A 17057-nucleotide genomic window follows, 5' to 3' on the forward strand; every position below is an offset into this window, starting at 1 on the left:
GGCCTGTTGGTAAAAAGCTCTGTGAGCCAATCCATCAAGTTACAGCACCACCTCCTACTCCTTCAAAATACAGCATATACAACCTCAGTCAATTGATAGTCCTGTCCCGTCTCTCCCAGCACGTCACAAGCCTCCACTTTCTGAAGTTAACTCTCTGCCTGACCCTCCTCCACCTCAGAATAAGCCAGCAATTTTCAGATTCTCTAGAGAGGACATGGTGCAGTTCACTTTTCATTCTCAGGAAAGCTTCCCTGACAAAAGTCCTGTTAAAGGAACTAACAGATTCAGAAAACACTCACACGTTCTTACAACTGCTTTACAATAAAACCTTACCTAGTGCTGCAAGGCCCTTTGAGCACAAGTTTGGAAGTCCTGAACCCAAACACAGTCTCTTGACAAATGAAGTTCAACATAAATCACAGTCACCATCAAAATCTCCCATTCTCACCAACCAGTTTCAAAAGCACACAGCTTATTGCAGCTTCCCAAGTTTGACAATTGAATGGATACAATACCTTCAAACAAGTTCAACAATCCTATATATCAACCCAATAATGTTAATGCTGTTCCTAAAACCATTCCTATAAGCCCTTCAGCACTCAAGGATGAGAAGGAACGCCAGAGACACACTTTTAGCAGCCACAGCAAGAGGTGTATTTAACAGCTATGGTGGTGTATTCAGCTCCATAGGGAGTGGAGTTAGTATTTTTATACCACAGGTATATTCCAGATGGACTAGGGCAAGAAATCTGTTTCAAAATCTACACAGACAACACTTCCACTTTTGGTCAAAAAGAAAAAAGAAATGCTTCTTAACCCCTCACTAATGTCAGGGCCTCATGGATTAACATTTCTGAAGTCACTGGAATTGTGCCTCATGTACTGTGACCCCAAAACCTGTTAGAACAAGTCCCTTCCTGGGGATTCAGACTATCTCATTGAAGGAAACCGTTTCTCAGTTCTAACTGACCATAAAGTTAGCTCAGTGAATAAAAAATGGGGAACTGAGATGGTCCTCGCATATTTCAGGGCCAGTAAGAGCAACTTGCAAGCTGAATTCAGAATTGAGAAACAATAAAACTTACCATATGAACTAATTCTTTCTTCCCATTTTGGACACTTGACTTGTAAATTTGTTTGTTCCAGCATTCTAAGTATATCATATGAAGACCTCATCCTATACATGCAATGGGCCATACATCCAGGGACTTTGCTTTTTCTGACATCTCTTGGTGACCTGCAGTCTCCAGTAGCAGCCTCCTCTGCCATGTATGTTGTGCATGAAGACATTGAGTAAGAATGGTGCCACTGCAGTACATTACCATAAAGAACACAGCACTGTTCCTTGTTTGCAGGTTGAAGAGGCATAGTTAGAGTAGCTGAATATATAATTAAAGCTGAGATGGGAGTCAATTTGTCTGTCTTTCTAGCTACTCTTGTTGCTTTCATTTGGGATCTTTCTAGTTGATCCCTGTCTTTCCTGAAGTCTACCATTCAGACTAGTTGTATTTCTCCATAAGCTCTGCACAGAGGAACACATCATCTGTATGCTCTGCCAGGAATAGTTGTTAATATACTCCTGAATAGCTGTGTCTGTCACAGCAACCCATCTTGTAACACATGGCTATCTTATGATCTTCTCCAGCTTCCTGATCCTTTCCTCCAGAATTGCTACTCAGTAAATTGTTCTTCATTCTTTATTTCTGCAGATAATCATCTCCTGCCTCTCTGTAATAATATTGTGCATTTGACATGAATGAATGAATTCCTTCGTCCAAAATCAAGATAACTGAAATCTAAACCAGTTCTCAAACATTTTTCAGCCTCTGTCCTTGTCTCTATCACCATCCATACAACTGATTGTGACACAGAATGGATATAGACCCAGGACAGAAGATTGTCTACAGAAATTAATTCATACTTCTTCTACAGAATTATTTTGATAAATGCTTATATTTCAACGATGAACCATTAGTACCTGTTTTGAGTAGCATCATCCTATTTGCAAAAGTTCCATCTTAGTTTCCACTCCTGTTCTGTCAATAAATACATACTTTCTCCTCTGTACTAGTTAATCTTTCCTGTTGCATACTCTTGCTGCCTTTGTATCCCAGAATATATTCATATCAAGAAGAACACCATTTTGGTGTTTATGTAGTTAAAACTGTGGTTAAAATTTGTACTGGGAGAAGAGACTGAACAAAATGCACAAATGAAGACACACATTCATCATATTTAAATGTTTTGTCCCTTAAGAATAATAATCTTTTAGACAGGAGAGCAGGACTATATGTGCCATCTAGTGAATTATGTCAACTATATGAGATATAATGCATGTATTTTTTAACAGTTTTCTATTTATTTGCAGTTGTCTCATGATGGTTTTGCATAGCTTTTTTACATTTGTTTTGGGCAGGGAGGTAGGGTTCGATAAACTCCCAATGTCCTTTCCAACCTCAGTTATTCTGGTTCTACATGTAATTTTTAAATTTGCTCGATATTAATAAAGGCATTTTTTCATGTGTTTCTACCTAAAGTCAAATACTTCAGTGAAGGACAGCATTATCAGACTCAGTCTCTGAAAGGAGAAATAATTCCAGGACAAAGAGAACTTGAACATAAATGACAGATTTATCTACTTTCATTTGCTTTCAGAAAAGGATTTTGCAGCTCAAAAGTGGGCCAGATTCCAAGATATTCTTTATTATATTTACTTTTAATGTTTGAAATAAATATGTACCAAGGATATATTTCAGACTTTTTCAAAGATAAGAATGTGTATGTTGATAAATCTGGAAGCTAAGAGCTACCCAATAGAATATCTCATAATTGGTAAGAGAGTGCTTTATATTAATGATCTTTAAAGAATCTTTTCAGCATGTTTTTTCTGCTATAAATTTGATACAACATGACTGCAAATCTGCTTTGTGTGGCTGTTTATTTTAGATAAGGAACTCATGTTTAAATGAACGTGTGGCTGCACAATATTGCTGCTAACTGTGTCTCACTTTAAAGTTGATATGTGAATACTAATATTCTCCTTCCCTCGTGTTTTTTCACAAAAGTTTTATTTGGTTGAGTGGATGTTTTGGGGAGTAGCACTATGATATTTAAGATCCATTTAGTTTAATGGTGCCATTTAAATGGAGTGTTTAGCACAATTGTTAAAGGGAAGACCACTTGTTGGTGCATTGCATCATATTTGATTCATAGGCAGGAATTTTAATTGGGTGTTTCTGCTAAATCAAGCTGGAAACCAGCTTGAGCTGCAGGAAAAGCAGGACTAACAGGAGTAAAATCTTTAATTTCCTCACATAGTGAAGACTAATGTTTGCTTGAGACAGTGATAAATGAAGCCTTACGTCATTGCTCCTGCTCAGCTTTATAAGAGCCAGATCATGCCAAAAAACTGGGAGGTTTTTTTAACAATTATAGACATTTGTGTCAGCTTATTTTCTACTTTTCCTTGCTTAATTGGTCTTGCATTTTGTGATAGGTTCTGAAGTTGTGTTTGTGCTATTGAGTTCAAGGATTAGAGTTTGGGATTGGGGGTAGGAGGTGGGGGAGAGGTAGGGACTGGGAGTCAGGCTTGGAGTTGGTGGTCAGAGTTAGTGTAAAGACTTAAGAAGGATGGTCTAACACCCAAGGCCCACTTACAGCCACAAAATCAACCCTTCCTTGCTGACCCAACTCTCTCACACCCTTTGTGTGAGCTTCACATGCCAGCCTCCAGATCCTGCCTATTCAAGTGCTGAGGCATGAGGACCCCCAGGGATTCAGCTGGTGCAGTCTGTCCTCCTGGACCTCTGCCCATCTGCCACTTCCTAGGCACAGGCACTCGAGAGCTGGGGTCAGAAGAGGGGCTGAATGTGCAGGGTCAAGGAGGGCTTAAGCTTTGGGAATGTGCCTAGGGCTAGGGCTAGGGCTAGGGCTAGGGCTAGGGCTAGGGCTAGGGACTAGGGCTAGGGCTAGGGCTAGGGGGTTGAGCCTGCCTTTTGGGGAGAGGGATTAGCCTTTAGAGTTACAGAATGTCTTTAGGTCAGGGTATGGAGTTCTCCTAAGAGTTTTTGGTAAGCAGTTGGGGTGCAGGTTGAAGGTGGGAGTCACAGTGAGGGCTCCAATTAATCTCAGGACAGTCGATTAGAGCTGCCATCAGAGTAGGGATGAGGAGTAGGGATAAGATAGAGGATTTCAAGCTTTGGTTTTGGCCTTTGCTGTAGGGCTTGGGATTAGGGTTTAGTGAGGGCTGCTGGGGTACAGTGTAAGGGTCAGGTTACACAGGCTTTGTGTAAGTGGCTAGAGTTGGGTAAGGCCTTAAACAGTGTGGTCTTGTATTTGCTGTGCCCACTACATTGCCATCACTTTCATTGTCAAGACAAATCTAAAAATGTCCTAGAGTTAGCTGCATGCCCCAGCAGCAGAGTGAGCCAACAGCCTCCTGGGCTGTCAGGAGTGTTAGCAGCAGGTCAGTGAAGCTGATTGTGCCCCTCTACTCAGCATTGGTGAGGACACAGATGGAGCACCAAGTCCAGTTCTGGGGTTCACCAATACAGGAGAGATGCAGACATACTGGAGAAATTCCCTAAAGGACCCTAAGAATAATTATGGGCCTGGAACATCTCTCCTGTGAGGAGAGGCTTGGGAAGCAGGGATTATTTAGCCTAGAGAAGAGGAGGCTCAGTGAGATCTTAAACATTGTTTAAATGCCTGATGGGTGGGTGTAAAGAGGACAGAGCCAGACTCTTCTTGATGATGCCCAGTGTCAGGACAAATGTTCATGAGCACAAATTGAAACACAGGAAATTCCATCTGAGTATAAGAGAACACTGAGTTAAATCTATATTGAGCCGAGGGGTTAAACTACATTATCTCTAGAGAACCTGGCAACCTCGACTGTTCAATGATTTGTAAGGAAATTATTTGCATAAATTTGTATTTAATTTTTACTAGAAATATCAAGGTCCACAATCAAGCATGACTATGCTAGGGGCCTCATTCATTCATGGTTGCATTTCAGTTTTACACACTTAGCCCTTTGGGGAATAGAAACGGAGATGGGCTAATCTTTCTGACTTAGGGAGCTTAGTCATTTAATTAATCAGTGAGTGATCCTGCTATTTTATGGCTGTTCTTGCATTTTATTCAAGGTACAGGCTGTAACCTTTTCTTCTGAGTTCTTGGCAAACTTAAGAAAGATGAAAGTACTCCTAGTCCAAATTTACAGATCTTGCAGCATAAGCTCTGTGTACCAAAAGAATGTGCCGTGGTGGTGTTCAGAGTTCACCTGCTGTTTGGTGGATCTAATGTGCAATATGAGAAAAATTAATTGTCTCATTACTTACTCCTCTCAGGAGAAAAGTTATAGGATTTCTTAGATTGTGTCCTACTCAAGGTGCTCTTAAAGTGATATGTTTTATACATTCTTTGGATTGCATAACTCAGGATTATTTTAATAAATCATCAGTGCTAATTTTAATTAGAGGAAAATGCTTCTATTAGCTTGAGAATATGCAAAATCATTTATTTGTGTATGAAGTTTTTCAAGGTGACGCTGACAACAAAGGTTACTCTCTCAAAGGGAACATGACATTCTGCCGATTTATAGTTTTCAGAACAGCAGTCTATCAACAAATACTTTACCTTTGGTAATATTGACCTCTGAATCTCCTGTGATTAGGAGGTCAGCATTTTATCTGACCTGTTACCCGCTTTGTTTAGCTAACAAGCATTTATTTTTAAGCCTTGTTTTTCTGTTGTTATGTCAAATCTTTTCCAGCACTCCAAGCCTGATGTCCCATCCCTCCCCTGCAAGGCAGAGTGTAGTTTATATTCTACCACGTCTCAGGCTGCTGGGTACATGTAAAATTTTCACTCTGACCCCTCCCTAGTTTTTCAGAGCACTCTGATCATTTAACATAAGGCACTGGAGCCTGGAAACCAGCTGCTCTCTGCCAGAGTTGTCTTTTCCATTAATCTGGAGGGAGAAGAAGACTTTTGCAATATTTGCTCAATTCTCCCCTTCTCTTTTGAAGTAACTGTGGTCAGCCAATGTTGCAAAAATTGGTGAAGTTGAAGGATCTAAGAGGTAATGGGCTTTGCCTTAACAAGTCTCCTCTATCCAGCCTGTCTCCAAGAAGGAGATGAAGCCCAGCATAGCAAGTTTAACATATGGACTCTCTGACTCTTGCCATGTGGGCAATTGCATCTCCATGGGGGTAAGAAAAGGAAACTGAGTAGGTGCACAGTCCTGAGAATCCTCCTACCACGTGTGACTGAGTTGTAGGTGAGCAACTGTGACTTGGGTTTAAAAAGCAACAGTTTAGTGACACTGAGCAGCCTCGAATGAGTGTCTAAAGGCAAGGTTTCTTTGAGGGCCACTAGAGAGAAGACTTGATCAGCTACTAGCCTGAAGGTGACACCTGGAGCTATTACTTTGAAAGGATCAGCAGTAGCGCAACGCAAAACCAAGTCACATTATGAACTGTTTGACTCCCGCCTCCTGAGGAAGCACAAACAGAACTGTGCTCCAGTAGATCTATACTCTGTTGGGACTAGGATTCGTTTGACACAATTTCTTTAAACAAAGTTAATAATGAGCTGTGTGCCTTAGATGAGCTGGGAAACTCTTTTATGAGAAATGTATAGCATAGTCAAAAAAATAATATACTACTCATTTGTTAAAGAAGGTTATTGGATGCGTTTTTGCCCTTCCTATGGGAACTCAGAATCTACTTTCACTCTGCATCATATCCTTGCTTACTGTATTCAGGTCTTATATTGTAGTAGCTTCAGGTGATTTAAAATACAGAACTACTGTAGAATTTGCTCTTTTCCAGTGGCTGTGTTGCTAAGAAGACAAAACACTGTGGGGACCAGGAATTTAACTGAGCCAGAACATTAGTAATATTTGCAAAATTAATTGACCTCTAAAAAACACCTGTTAAACCAACTACATGTCCACTTTCTGCGTGACTAATGTGAGAGGCCCTGTTTCTAATAAATGTACTTACAGCTTCATTACCACAGCAGACCTCTGAATGGTTTGGTTTAGTTATACTGATACATTAGTAATTCAACAGATGAACACTGTTTTTATGAGATATTTGTTAACAATTGCAAATTGCAGGGAAAAAAATCAAATACTGTATTATATTTCTACCCATTCATGGATTAATTTTCTTAAAAGTTTTAAAAAATAATTTTAAATCACTTTTTCTGATTCTGTTCTTTTATTTGTTCTTGTTCTTTTCCCTTATGTCCTTCTCCCAGCCACTGAAGTCTGTAAAGTTAGTGTATGATTTCACTGAGCTTTAGAAACTAACCAGTATTTTTTAACTGAAATATAAATTATTTTAATGGTGCACAATAAAGTAATGTGAAATGCTGATACATATCCTCAGTATTGTTATGACATCATGCACAGGTTAATTACCATAACTATTCCATATAGAGTTTTCATGGTGATTGCTTAAGAAATATTTGAACACTGAAGAGCAGATGAACACTGCGGTATAACTTGAAGTGGTTTAGATGTCTGTTGGAAGAGTTGTTTTCAAAAGACTCTACCACTTCGCCAAGATTTTTATTTATTGAGCTAATACATTTATGTCTATGTTTTAAATTTAACCTTTAGTCACAGAGGAGGATCCCTTTTATTTCTCTTAAAACGAAATTTTAAAAAATATTCATGTTTTCACCATGGTGTTGTATATAAAAACATGCAAAAACAGTCTTTCAGACCATACCATGGGGACAAATTTCTTCTTGAGTTTCAGGCAATATTATAGCACAAGTAAAGAAGCAGAAAAGAGTAGCAAATAAATTGCAATTTCTTCATGGACATTTAAAACAGGATAATGTCTAGTTGCAATTTCCTCTGACTACTCCTGTCAGAATCTTGTTCTGTTTTGGACACAAAATAAAAACCAAGGTGGAAAAGAAAAGCTACTTTTTTATGCATCCAATTTCATACCTTTTAACATTGGTAGACAGGCTCATTAATTTCAATGGGTATTGGATCAGGCTATATATCTGGAAGTCTAAACTTACTTTTCCAAAAATAGACTACATTTATATTTCTTCACTATGCCCTAATTTGAAGTCACTTGAATCAGACTATTAACAAAATATTATCCTATCTCACAAAATAAGTCAGATAAAACTAAAATTCCACTCAACACTCACATAATACTTTTCCTCTTCAAAGCATTTTAGCATCACTGATTAATCATAGCATTAATTAAATGACTATATTTTTTTTATTCAGCCTTCCAAAATCTCTGTTCTCTGCAGGGAGCAGGGAAGAACATAGCAAGGGACTAAAACCAGCTCCAGTAATCAGAAAACTTAGCCTGCAGCAATTAAAATGAGGAATCACTTCCCTTGCAGAATCTTTTTTACCTTGGGCTAGTGGAAAGATGAAAGGAAAGATGACAGTGCAGTCTAAACAAGAAATAAATTTGTTGGCTGTAAAGGAGCTGTTTAATTGGATATATTTGCACTACCTGAATCAATAGGTAGGCTAGCAACTCCTTTTCAGGCGTTTTCACATTTGTATACCTGGCAGGAAATGCAATCAAAATTAATTAGAAAAGAAATTACTTGAGTTATTGCACACATGGACTCCATCCATTCTGGACATAAAACCCAAACAAGCAAGAATAAATGCCTTAGATCCAAAAACAGTTAAGCCTGAGGTTGTCAGTTTTGTTCTCAGACAACCTTCCAGAGCTAAGACTGCAAGGGAGACAGTCAAAACCACCACCCAAATCCTTTTTTTTTGGCTGAGAGAGCAAAAAAGCAGAAGAGTTGGAATACCTCTGATTGTTTGCCTTAAAAAATGATGCTTTCTTCACTGCTGAGGGTAACAAATAGAATCTTATTAGTGGAGATTTTTCTCCTTCTGTGGACCCAGCAGTTGTTTGGCATACCAGGTCAGCAGATAATTAGGCAGGTCAAGCTGAGCTTAAACTGACTCATTTTTATAGTCCCAGCATGGGTGAGACAGTCAACAAATTAACGCTTGCACCTCTTCCCAGATTCATCTTCAGTTGCAAGTCAGAGAGCACACCCTTGAGTTGGGCTGTCTGCATTTGATGATTGCTTCACTTCTCCAGCATGAGAAAGGGAGAATTGCTTGACTGATACATGGATGAACATTCAGAACAGAAGCCATCCACTGTGCTGGGTGAGAGGTGTTGTTACAAACAGGAAATCCATTTGGCCATGGTACACATAAATCCATTTCAGTATTAGTCTTCTGTTTTGCTGCAAACATATACGCCCCTGAAGGACATCTGTTTTTTTCCAGAAACCCACATGGCAGGCAGCATGCATCCCATGAAAATTGCCAAAAGGACAGCAGTAAAAAAGGAAGAGGCAGAGATGTTCAGCAGGATCTTAATGCAGTGCTCTACCTTTGGCATTACCTGCAACAGAGCCTGCTGAAGAGCTTCTGCATGTGAATTGCAGACATGGATCTAGCCTTTAAAGCATGTGTTAAAACATGAATTAGCAGGTAGTGGTCAACCAAAGAGCCCTAGAAGTTCTTCAGTCTGTAATTTTTATGATAACTGCTGGTATGAAGTCTGAATATCTGTAGTCTCACTTTGTGAGAGACAAGCAGAATATGAAGGAGTTCCATTGAGAGAGGAGTAAAATCAATATTAGAAGTAACAGCAGATTAAATAGCTATCTATGGAATTCAGATATACAGGAGAGGCAATAAAAGTAGTGCAAGAGCAATAGCTTTTAAACACACTGGTATTTTTGAGTCTAAAATCTATGCTTGCAAACTAGCTAAAATATCCTTTAGTTTAGAACATTAAAAAGCATGAGTCTGTGGTGGGTAGGGGTAGGACAGGGAATGCAGGGGTGTCACAAAAGCAGGATCTAGCTGACTATCAGAATGTATGTATTTAAACCAAAGTGAAGAGAGATTGGAAAAGGTTGGCAAACAAGGGAGGTGCAGAGATGTGGCAAAGGATGATGAAAACTTCACAGTTAAGGCCCAAAGGTTTGAGGGGATGCAGCTCAAGGAAGAAGTATTTGTCCTGTACTAGAGGGGAGAGGGGGTAGCCCTAAGAAGATGAGTTGAGAAAAAAAAAAGTAATCAGGAGGGAGGCAAGGAACATGTGAAATAGAAAAGTTATGTTTCTGGAAGCAGAGAGGCTGAAGGAGAGAGTAACTGGGTTAAAATGCTGTTACAGGAAAGAAAATCTATGAAGGATCTGAGAAAGCATATTGCTGAAAAGCAGTGATTGCATTGCACCCAGTTGTGATTTCCCATGGCATGTTCAGGCTCAAAGTACCAAAATGCTTCTCTTTTGTCTTTGTCCAGTGCCAGTAGTTTCTATACATGCTGCTCTTTCATCCTTGTTATGGATGTACCCTTTGTCATTCCTTGTTCTCCTCCTATCTTTTTTTTGCAAAATATAGAACCAACATCTTTATTCTTTTTAAAAAGATAAAAGCTTCTGTATTGGCTAACTTTTTAGATGTTTGATTCTTTTACAAGCAAATCTCAACTGACATTGCCACACAGTTACTGGTGTTCTACGTGCTTTCATCATTTTGTGGTAGTTGAGGGTTTCTTCCCTAAAACTGTAAAAGATGACTATTCCTGCTCCCTGTAGGGCTTTATATGCTACACTGCTGATGGCTGAATTTATCCTTGACAAAAAGATTTTTAAAAAAGAAAACCAGTGACTGACAAATCACCTATAATGCATCAGGGAAGAGACTGTTCCTCTTTGTTGTAGTCCATACCAAATTCCAATCTTATGTCTTGAAATCTTGCTGCATGTCATCAGAGAAAGTTTTTCTTCATTTATCTGAAGAGGGAATCTGAGACCTCCACCTGATTCTTTGTTCCGTTTCAGCAGCCATGAGCAAAGTGCACCTGGATCCTTGGGGGCACAGGAGGGCATGTGTGTGTAAATGGTTTTTATTCTTTCTTTATTCTCAATAAAAAATTTATCTCTACAGGGTCTTAAAATTTAAATTCAAAAAAACCTGCAAGGAAATTATATCTGATATTGTTCTCTAGCTCGAAACACTCATTATCCCAGCTTAATTGTCAAGTTTTGCTTAACGTGAAGCAGCTAAAATAGTGGCTTCCAGCCCATGAGGTTCGAGGTGCTTACTAAAACCAGTTTAACATGTCACTCTTTCCTTGATAAATGATTCAGCTGAGGTGGTAGTTTTTGTTGGAAACATATAATAGCAGAACTATAATCAATTACCATTATGTAGTGCAATACGTATTTATTTTGAAGTGACAGAGATTACAAATGTTTGTGCATGTCAGTAACATAAGAAGTAAAAGGACCTGTGTACCTAGCCAACATTTTTGGCCAAACATTGAGAATGGTATCTAGGTACCTAAAGATAAGCATTAAACTTTAAGGACCAAAGGGTATCCAGTTTTGTTTATATCTGCTTTTCCAAAAGCCTGTATGTCTTCCATAGGTCTACTAACTCTGCAGGTATCTCAGGTGTCCAGGGCAATTTGAAACCATGTTGCCCTCATCTCTTCGGACACATAAATTTCCCCCTATTTACCTGAAAACGGTTTAATTCTTTTCTTTACACTTACCATCCCAAAGTGATCCAGAATCAGTTCTCTGACACTTGCTAGAAGTGGTGGGCCTCATATTTGAGGCATGCTTTTTAGTCCTACTGCTCCAGGGTTTTTCCACTTTCTTCTTCCAGTAACAATTGATACACAGTGATCTTAGGAATAAGAAACAGACTTGTGGTGATGACCAGCATCACAGACCATGAGCCAGGCCAGGGGGGTTTGACAGTAAGCACTACCATGGAGTATTGTAAACCTGCTCTGTCCAGAGGTGAAGTCATGTCAAATGAGGGACCCCAGAGAGAGGGAAGAGAGCATGGCTGTGTGCAAACTGTGGGACTTGCAGTCCTTCACATGCAATGTACCTGCAGTCAACACTGCTACAGACTGTATCGTACAGAGCCGAGTGGAGAGCAGTCAGTGGCTTGGTGGTTGCAGTGGAAAGCCAGTCTGGAGGGAGTCATGTCATTTAGTGGTGAGCCAGAGGGCATTAAACTTTTTACTGGCTGATGGCCCTTATTTCAGGTTGTGTTGCTCTGTCTTCTTTTATAAATCTTGTTTTCAAAAGGGTCCTCTTTTGTAAACCAACATTGCCTTATAAGGTGAATTTTTTCTTATTCTTCACTCACCTTTCCTGCTGCTCCCCAAAGTCTGAGGAGTAATCATTTACTCAGTGAGTCAAGTGTCTCTCAACCTCAGTACTGCAAGCTTTTTTGCTTTCAAAGATACAGGTTTGTGTCTCCTTCCATTTGCAGTCTTTACTCCTTGCCCAGCAATTCTAGCATTACCCTGCTTGATATATTTTGGCTTGCTTCCTACTCTGTCCCACAAAAAAAACATGTGTTTGGCTCTAAGACCCAGTATGACAGCATTTCTTATTTCTTAGCCTATTTTGCCTTTAAAATTCAGGGTAGTTTTTCCATTTGAGTCTTTCACTGGTGACAGAAAATCTTATTATGCAAACTAACACAACTTTTACCCTCTGAAATGACATGAGGGTTGACTGCTGCTCTTACGCCTACACTATAACTTTGTACTGTCCAAGTCCAGAGTCTGCTACATATTGCAATAAGCATAATCGTTCTTTTTTTTATGGGCTCTTACAGCCCCTCTTGCACCTCAGTATGTACTGGAAAATTTCCAGTGTTCAGGGTAGACTCAGGGCTTCTTTGGAACAGCGACAGCTGGACCCTGGGTGCAGTTCAAGGTGCTACACAAGTTCCAGTATTGGTGTTATATTACAGCTGAGAACAGGGGTGTCTGACAGTGGAAACATGGTGCAGGAATGAACCATCAAGTATAGTAGCAGTTTCTGCCACTGCTGTCGTGTGATGAATACATTCTAATTTATTAGACTACCTGTTGAATAATACACTAACTTATGACCAAAATCTGTTCCATACCAATTAAGAAGACAGTTTTGGAACATTTATTAAGTTATGATTGAAAGTAATAATAAAAGATCTCCCAGTCATATTCTTTCCGTAAGTCTGTGAATTACTGAAGTTGAGTAGTATTAAAAACACGCAAGTGGTGAAAGTGCCCAAAACCACATATGTCTAAGTGGAGCACACATGTTAGCACAAAGAGAAGAGAATTCACGAATATTCTGACTACAGGCACTAGTAGTTCTGGAATAGGATATCTGTGCCTTTACAACAAAGTATGGCAGCATTTTGCCATTTTTCTACTAACTAGCTACATGATGTGAATTAATGGACATCTTTGGAGGGGGGGAATAGTGAACAATTACTTTTGTAGAAAAAGATCTCTGTCTAAGACAGGGGTCTTAGTTTGAATTAACACCTGTTTGGGGTTTCTTGTTTCTTTAATAGATCAATTTTCCTGATCTTGTACTCTCAGACTAGGAACCATGTCACAACTATTTAATAAATTTACCAATGTGTCAAAGGCATTGCTCAGCGATGAGTGAAAATGGAAGTGGATTCAATGATATCGTAACAGCAGTGAGCAATAGTAGGGAAATATTTCCAAAGTAGAACCTTATATGTGATGATTTTGCTCTGGTTCAATCTACCAGAAGAATAGTTTGCTTTGCTGTTTGGCTCTGGAGGCAGAATCTCTCTAAGGACAGGTATTTTATCCTCTGACGTGAAAAGTTTCCTGAATTAAGTAATGGAGGCAGGTATTAAGGTGCTGAGACTTTTATCATGCAAAGAAAAATGCATTAAATCTTCATTGTTGAAATAATAAGCAGATACTATCATCTCACAGTCAAAGACTTAGTGCATGGTGTTAGATGAATCACCTTCTTAATATGAAAATGATGGAAGTCTTATCTTAGGCAAGCACCCACAAGATAACCCCTTTCCTGTTATGTCTATTTTATGTCTTTCTTCCTTCCTTTAAGAGTGAAATTGAACAAATAAATACATTTTCTTTTTTCCTTGTCAGGCTGTTGGCTATGTTTAATCATATTATGTAAATCCTCTTTAAAAGCTTCAAATCAGTTTTTGGTCTTACAATGTGTAGTGTTGTTCAAATACAAAAAATTTAAAATAAATCACTTTGTTTGTAGATTAAAGTAGTTCTGCATGGACCCTAATGAAAATTAGCAAGGCTATTTATTTTTAATATAATCCACACACACATCCACCTCTCTTCCCAGCATCCTCATCAGTTCTCATTTCTTCCATTCAGGGAAGCTTCTTGTGTTGCAAGCCAAATTGCCCAGCTCTCCTACTAGTAGTGCTAGATAATAGTAGTGCTAGCACTGGTTTCCATTACACATTTCAGTCTGCTTTCAGAAGAGACTCTTAACATGGAAAAACATAATTCTAAGTGCAAATGCTCTGCAAAATGTAACATACACCGGTGCAGAAGTCAAGGATCACAGTTATTTTGGACTGATCCAACAGTACCTGTAGTAGGTACATATTCACACCACTGTAGAGCAAGGTTTCTTCTATAGCTCGTGCTAGAAAGCATGACTCTTCTTCATGTCTGAGTAAAGCAGTAGAAACATAACTGAGATAAGAGAAGTTAATTTTTTTCTGTAAATGTACTACAATGGTTTAACTATCTGTATAGTTTTAGAAAAACTTCTTGCAGTATAAAGAATAGTCCTTGACTTTCAACTTCCATGACTTAATTAATTATAAAGCAAATTTCCTGCTTTTTCAACACAGTGTTCAAAGTACTCAAACCACAGAAAATGTGCTAACAGTTACACTTGTTAATAAGGTTTTAAGGCCCACGTAAACAGTGGCTTGGATCAACTCTGTAGCTCAGCCACCCCCTTCTTCTTCCAGCTGGTTTGCCACTTGTGTTTGGTGAACCTCTGGGAAGACATTTTGATGTCCTTGACATCAAATGCTTGTTTGATTGTGGTCAGTTGTTTTACCCACATGGATGAGCAGCTTCATTGGAAGCAGCATTTCTGTATTTTGCTGTCTCCTGGGGACAGGGCAGGGACAGGGAAGCTTGTCTTCCCCAGCAGGCAGCTCCTGGCAGGGGAGCCTGGCATTGACATTACAGGTTCTGGTAGCAGGGTCTCCAGACTGGACACCAGTTGCCACAGAGGAAATACAGTGCCTGGATTTTAGACCTAAGAAATGTGAGTCTTCTGGCACTTGGTATCCACGGGCTAAATTTGATGCAATTCTTGGGAGACAAAGAAGGGGAAGGCAATTAAAAAACCCTACCAAACCCACTCAGAATATATTTTACTTTAAATATGCATCTGATTAAGAATTGAATGGTAATATTGGGCTGGAATTACTACAACTGCTCAGAATAAGGAATGCTGTACTATCCCACTGTTACACATTATTTATAAAAAGCCTGTTTTATTGTTTTGTGGTATCTAATACTGACTTGATCTTCTCACACCTAACTGAAGGGAGTGCACAGCAGAAATGTTAGAAGCTGCTGAGCATTGGTGTGTCCAGAATGCTTATACCCTGCTTGATTTGTGTCTTCTTTAGTTTTCCGACTGAGCTTTCCCTGATAGGTCCAAAGCCTTTATTTATGGTAATCAGTATCTTGTGTGTCTAGGCATGTGTACTGGTGTGAATACTGCTGCCTGGAATACTAAACCAGTTCCAGGAAAGAAATCAGGAAGGAAATCAGTCAGACAGATTTCCTTATGTGCAGTGCACTGGGATGCAGTCTTTGGCTGCTAATGAAATGATCATCATGAACTGATTCCAACAGAGAACTGAGATGCTGAGATGCTCTGTTGCAATTTAAGTGAGGTCCAAAAAGAAAAAGGAATATTGGTCTATTCTGGATGTGTACACAGAGTAAAGCACAAAGTCTCACTGATCTGATTTATCTACTTGTACTTACTCCCAACCAGTGGCAGACACTGCTCTGGAAGAATAAAAGCTACATCAAATCATAGCTTATTTTTTGAAACATCAGTTTAATTTGATATGTGTTGCAAACTGAAGTAATCACTGTAAGTGATACACAACTATTAATGTGTTCAGGTAGCACAGAACAAACAGATGCAGGTGAAAATAACATTTCAGAATTTTTTGCAACAGTGTTTCATAAATGTGTTGGGGAAAGTAAGATTTTCAGTTTGCTCAAACAAATAATTTCTGAAAGAGGTGCTAACTGTTCTATGTCTGATATTAATAGTATTGCTTAAAATTGTAACTGTGCAAGTAAATTAGATATTAAGTTCAAAGAAATAAAAATGTTTGAGGACTGGATTTGTATTTGTATTGCAATGCACTGGTAAGATTCAAATCCTACTGTACACATTTTGTAGACAGTCTAATGCTTTTTGTAATCAGGAATGGTTTTACATAATATAGAATGAGTATTTTCTAACACCTATTTGATAATCTTTAACAGTTCAGTACAGAGATTAAGTTTTTATCTGTATTACGAATATTCTGTTCAAATGACTCACTGTAGTTCTGCCACAGCAGACAAAATTGTGAGAAATAAAAATGGTTCAATATCTAATAGTTAAAAGATGTGATTTTCTTCTTGCCTCTACTTTCAGATATGGATACAAGCAACTGAATTATGAATTCAGAAATAAGATTTTTAATAAGTATGCATAAACACTAATTGATCAGAACATTTTCAAGTTAACCACAAAATCTGATTATCATATTATACACAATAATCATACCTAATCATTCACAAAATGTAATGTAGATTAGATTACTAATTATGTTTATATTTCCCAATTTTCCTGTCCTTTTCATCCTGCATGATGCACTCATGGTGATTGCTGTGTGCAAATTCCTAGCACAGCTGCACTAAAGGTGATTCTGAGTTTTTTCACTGACCTCAGTAATAACTTCATCAGGCCTTCACCTTCTCTGATCTTCTCTTCACCACATTGAAGGATTGAGGAGCCATTCACCCTAATAGCAATCCTCTAGAACTGATGTGAGGCTTCTAGTGTATCTGTGTTGGTGCTAACCTGCCATATATACATATATATCTATATACCTATATCATATTTGTGTTCTCAGATGCTACTTTTTTATTA

At 38.7% G+C, this 17057-nt stretch overlaps 1 protein-coding gene across 1 annotated transcript in view; it reads left to right on the forward strand.

Moving 5' to 3' along the window:
• The window catches only part of CTNND2 (catenin delta 2), a 667983-nt gene that overhangs the window by 610627 nt on the left and 40299 nt on the right, over positions 1–17057 (forward strand).

The sequence above is a fragment of the Catharus ustulatus genome, chromosome 1 (genome assembly GCF_009819885.2).
Source record: "Catharus ustulatus isolate bCatUst1 chromosome 1, bCatUst1.pri.v2, whole genome shotgun sequence".
Classification (NCBI taxonomy): Eukaryota; Metazoa; Chordata; class Aves; order Passeriformes; family Turdidae; genus Catharus; species Catharus ustulatus.